This window comes from Chamaea fasciata, unplaced genomic scaffold (assembly GCF_029207755.1).
Source record: "Chamaea fasciata isolate MVZ Bird 193981 ecotype frontalis unplaced genomic scaffold, bChaFas1.0.hap1 SCAF_5, whole genome shotgun sequence".
NCBI lineage: Eukaryota > Metazoa > Chordata > Aves > Passeriformes > Sylviidae > Chamaea > Chamaea fasciata.
Window position 1 is genome coordinate 52,059,609 of NW_027094090.1, and position 5,613 is coordinate 52,065,221.

Consider the following 5,613-nt stretch of genomic DNA (forward strand, 5'->3'; position numbering starts at 1 on the left):
AGGGGCTGTCTTAAAAATCATGAGTTTGAGAGGCCAGGTCAGATGGAGCAAAATCATCCCTAAGGTGTTATTGCTTGAGAGAAAAATGGAAGTGTCCAGCTCAGATGAGCTCCCACAAGCACATTGTCTTGCAAAATCCTAAGCCACACAGAAGAAACAGTTTAAAAATAATATCATGCTGATGCCAGTCTGAGTCCTTTAAAAACTTAGGACTTAGTGCAATTGAGAGGGGAGGAAAATTTCAATAAAAAGAAGGGAATGCAGCCTGTTTAATAAGCAATGAGACAGACCCTTGCCAAAGAAAATATATAGCCAGTATGAATACAAAAGAAGGAATACAAAAGAAGATAAGGAATATATTTCACTTGATGTCCTTTGACTGCAACCTCTCCTTGCAGTGGAATTATGTTCCTGGGATGTCCAGAGCTCCAAAACTCTCCAGTTTGTGTGCAGGTGAACACAAACTGCACCTGCGTGGCCTGTGCTACCCATGGGTGTGCCCAGTAGTCCCAAAATTCCTGTTGGGAAAACCACCTGAGCAGAGTACAGGGAGAACTGTAGCTCTCCCATAGGTGCCATGTCTTCTGATCATCAGGGTCCTCACCCACCCTGTGTGCTCTGGATGCTTTATGAAACCTTACTGCCAATGTGGACTTTGAAACCAGACTCAAAAGGCTCAGAGTACTTTGTGTAGCTTAGTGGAATTCCCAAAACACAAGGGAATTTTGTCACCACAAAGCATATAAACTCATTAAATAAAAAACATGTATAAACATAAAAATGAAAACAAATGTATGTTAGAGGCAGCACGTTTCTTGTGATACGAATTTCTATATTGTCTTCTTAGTATGAAGAGTATGAAAGAACTAATCACAGGCTGCAGGTGCAGTGTATTCATGGTAGTAACACAGAACTGCAAAGATAAATGTAATAGTTTTAAAATGAGATCATGAAATATAACAATAGGTTTTCATAACATAGGAACAATGCTATAATGTAAATGAAATTAGCATAATTGGACAATTATATCAACTTAAAATTGAACTTGAAAGTAGAGAATATTTTAAACATCCCTAAATCTTGGGAAGAATGATTTTTGGGAGCAATTTCAGCATTTTTTTTAACAACATGTATAGTACTATATAAAATCCCGAGTAAAGAAAATCAGCCAATCATAAGACGTCTCTTGAAACTACAGGTGATGAAAAATTCTGGAAATACATCTTGAACCAAAATGCCAGCGCTTGAGAAAGAAACAAATTATCAACTTCCCAGACTGATGAAAGAAAGGCCAAAAAGAGATCTCTTTTTTCTAAGTGACAGAGTTCCCAGAAGTTTTGTTTTCAGTTCACCAGCTGCTCACTACTCACCAAGGTATTTTAGTTCTAAATATTTAAGGATTTTTGTCTCTCTTTTGCAAAATTAAAATTCTCTCATTGAAGCATTCAAGCTTGCACAAACAGCTCTAATTTGTTACACCTGTTTAGAGCTGTGTTTCACTAATGACTAGAGAAACAGCAAATAACTTCATAATGGGACATAATTTATTACAAGATCATCTACATTGAAATTCTCTCGAAGGAACAGGGTCTCTGTGAGCTATTTTATATGGATTTAATAGAAAGCATACTGTGAAGATTAGTTATCTTCCTCTTTTTGCCATCCTTGTTTAAGAAAGGCTAAAATGTTAAAATCTGTGGAATGTTGACCATAACACCACAGTTGTTGTAAAGGCCATTCCACCTCTTAGTCACAAAATCCAGATGTAATCTGACAAAAGCTTTAACTCTTGCCATTGCTCTTGGTAGGGCACTTCTTGGTGAGCACAGGAATAGTTAATGCATTTCCAGTTAAACATCTCCCTAACACATAACAGTTTTCTTTTAGGAGGTCATAAACAGTAAAATTTACAGAAATTAGTAGCAAAACACATCAAGGTAGGCTTTCTTTCAGAAAGAGATCTCTCTGATTAGAAGACCTCTATGTTCAGAAGAAATAATGAATTATTAAAGAGAGCCTCTGAAAGCAAATGTGGCCTGGAGTGCACCCTGGGGACACAAAAGGGCTTTAATCTCACCTGAAAGCCACAGCTCAGCATTTTGTCAGTGTGAGACTCCTTATCCAAGGATAAATTGATGTTCTGACAGCACTCCTGTGTGTTTTGCTTGTCGGGAGCCACATGTTCAACCTCCTCTGGTTTGTTTGCTTGCTCTGAGAAAAAACAGCTGATTAGGAACTCTGCCAACCCAATGTAGTCTAACTTTGTAGTCTTGGAAAAATATGTTCTTTCAAGGCACTAACAGATGGACATCTAAAAGTATTAGTTACTTTGGGAAAATGAAATTCCAGGCTTAAAAACGATTTAAGGAGGAGCAAACAGCCCTGTTTTTAGAGCTCTTTCTAATTGAAAAGTACCCTCAGCAAAATGTTCACACATCAGTGTGAGTGAAGAGCAGAATATCACACGCAATAAATTGGAACCACAAGCAAAAGGACGTCGCTGCTCTTCTTTTCCTGAAGTTTCTCCCTCTCAGAATGAGGGCATGCTTTCATTCTCCTCCACACAGCAAAGGGTGGTGCTCCAAGTGAGGACTGACACCCTGGGGGTTTTCATTAAAATAATGCAAACACACGTTGATCTCAACCAAACACCTCTCATTTGAAAACGAGTGAGGAAAAGGGGAGATCCCACAGTCCTTCAGCTGTCTAACAAAGCAGAGTACAAAGGCACAGCTTTAATGCCACAAACACAGAGCGAGCTTGGGAGCAGATGCTGCAGTGCAAGATAATTTTCCACAGCTTGGCATGAGGGTGTTAAATTGTTATTGAAGAACTGAAAACAACGAAGTGCTGCAGGATGAGAGAACCATAGGAGATACAAGCCTTTAATTAGTATTTAGCATGGTAAGAATAGCATGGTAAATGCCTTCTAGCCTTCCCCTAGCACATCCAAGCTTGTGTTTAAAATGATTTAATTGTCACCTGTCTGCCGTGCAGCAGCCGCCTCTCTTTTTTCTTTTGTTCATAAATACCTACAGCCTTTTACAGCGTCACCACATTGCTACAGCCAGGATGTCAGCTTGACTTGTTTTGAAGACATTCAGCAGTAACCAGACTTAGGGTACTTTTGATGCATAACCCCCTGTTAACCCTCAAAAGGGAGGGGGGGGGGTGAGGGGAATCCCTGTTTCCAACAAAAACTGTTCTGTAAAACCCAAACGAGGAGTGTTGCTCTGCCTCTCCGCCCCGATGGACTGTGCCAGGGTAACCTGATCCAGCAGCTGCTTCTCCTCTGCCCTTGGCTCTTCCTGGCGAGGGCAGGAGCTGTGAACAGTGAACTGCTGAGGACAGAGTTTTGCTCCGTGCTGAGGGAAGGAGCCTTTTGCAGAATGCCCTCGTACTGAATCATCTGCCTTGCAGCAAAATAACCTGACAGAGCAGCACACAGGTTACACAGCTCAACCAAAGCAGCACTGGCAGCTGGGCATTTTCAAACCCCTAAAGCAAAGTTCATCAGATCAGACACATGAACTTGGGGGATGGTTTTTCATAAGCCACAGCAGCTCTTTGCTGTCTCTTTCCTTTAGAATAATTTTTCTTCACAGACAAATGCCGAGTTCCACAGGTGACATAAGGTTCATAGTTGTAGAAGAAATCTTTTAGGCGCTGCTGCTCTGCCTGGTTCCTGATGATGCTTTGCCAGATACAACTTTAAGATGTTGGTGGTTCCCCTCAGCTCAGCTCTCTCTGTGCATTAGTCGGAGAAAAAAAGAAGATTGTGCCCGACCAGCCCCTCTCAGAAGCCCGTGAAAATCAAGGGTTTCCTTTTCTACACATTTCGGTGGGCTGTGGCTCTGCCTCTCAGAGCCAGTGTTTAATGAAAGCCATTAGCATTTATATGTACCAAGAAAATAGCTGTGCGAGCTTATTGCAGTTACAGCTTATTAAGTGACAGAAGAAGCAATATCGCCCCAACAGTGTTTTCCCTTAGTTCAGTATTCTGACCTAATACAGATTTTTCTCTATAATTTCTGTTTTACAGAGAAATGTACTTTAATGGAGAATAAAATACCTTGTGGATAGAAAGCCGAATTTGCCTTTAGAAGCATGAAGTCTAATTCCTGGTGCTGAGGTTGTCTGCTGAACAGCTTGATGCGCAACTACATCTCACCAGGTGCCCATTCCCATCTGTAAATTTGAAACACTTATATGTTCCCCCTCTGCAGAATGCTCAGAGATAACACTCTAGGAACAGTAGGCTTTGCTTACACGCAGCAGACAACCCTTGTTATCTACTTAATGTTGTTTATCATGAGCAGGGTTAAATAACAAGCATGTTTACAATAACCATATACTTCACTGCCAAAGCTTCTCACCTTTTTGTCCCTTCTCGATCAGTACTTCACAGTGATTTCCTTAAGGGGCTGGGGATTGAGTCCCCAGTGACAGTGGTTCATGCCTACATTTAAACCTTTGCGTTGTCAGTGACTGACACCCTTCAGAGGGCCTCTTCCCTCTGTATTATATAGTGGTGCTTGTTCAAAGGCAGCGCTTGATGATCTTGGAGGTCTTTTTCTACCTTGAAGATTCTATGATCATATTTGGTGCTGTTGATCCATCTTGTGCAGTTAAGGAGCCCCGGAGGAAAGACAGACATGCCTTCTGCTTATGCTCTGAAGAGCTGTAGCAAGTTGGAGAGATCAAAAAATGTGAAACGGCCATCAGCAGGGCAGAACCACTTAAGGGCTTTTTCCTGATGGATTTGTATCTCAGCATCTCATTTATATTAACTATATCAGTGAGCTGAAACGACTTCATGGCACAGAACTTCCTGAAACAGTGGCCAAACTTGACCTTTTTTATTTTTAAAAAAATTTGGTCGTGAACTTCAGTTAAAGCAAAAGACAGGAGGCCAAGAACTACAACTGAGTGTTTTCTCCAGTTAGTACCTGGCCAAAGACTTCTGGCTTTGTGTACACAAGAGCTGCAAACGCCTGCACCTCCTTGTCCTGATGATTAATGCTTTCTCCCCCTGCCTGCAGTCCCTGAGGCGCTTGGTGTCAGCAGAAGAAGACAATACTTCACCAAATAAATCACTGTTTTCTTTACAGGGCAGCTGAGGTTTGTACCCGTTCCCTCTCTGGCCAGCTCAGCACAGCGAGTAATTTTCCAGACCCTGTTTCTGGTCAGTGCATCATGGTGATAACTGGAAGCAATCAATAGCAGCAGTGTCACCACGCCCTGGGGATCGCGTTTGCTTCTTCGGGTCAGCAGCCCAAGTCTCTTATCACCGGAGAATCTGTGAAAGGAAGGCACCAATGGTCACTGGCCAGAATCCAAAGTGAGCTACCAGCTGAGTAAATGACACTCAGCAAAAATGATGGATTTAAAATTTTAAATTTTTGCTCACTCTTCTGTTGTGATTGCTTAGAAATTTGCATATTATTTAAATGAATATCTTAGCAGTTCATACATCAAAAAAATGCTCTTCAGCCAGAGCTTTTGACAAATGGTAACTGCATTTTAACTGAAGCATCCAATGTCATTCAACAGAACCTTGTCACCATTTTTCACGTTCCTACACAAGTGACAAAAAATTATTTTCCCTGTCTG

At 41.4% G+C, this 5,613-nt stretch overlaps 2 long non-coding RNA genes across 2 annotated transcripts; one reads left to right on the forward strand and one right to left on the reverse strand.

Moving 5' to 3' along the window:
* Positions 1-844: 844 nt before the first annotated feature.
* LOC136290256 (uncharacterized) lies at positions 845-4,463 on the reverse strand. The gene is made up of 4 exons (XR_010721060.1): positions 4,377-4,463; positions 4,073-4,188; positions 2,078-2,211; positions 845-913 (listed from the first exon to the last, which is right to left on the reverse strand). It is a non-coding gene; the product is annotated as an uncharacterized lncRNA (long non-coding RNA).
* Positions 3,530-5,295, forward strand: LOC136290257 (uncharacterized). The gene is made up of 3 exons (XR_010721061.1): positions 3,530-3,841; positions 4,043-4,174; positions 5,112-5,295. It is a non-coding gene; the product is annotated as an uncharacterized lncRNA (long non-coding RNA).
* The last annotated feature ends 318 nt before the right edge of the window (positions 5,296-5,613 follow it).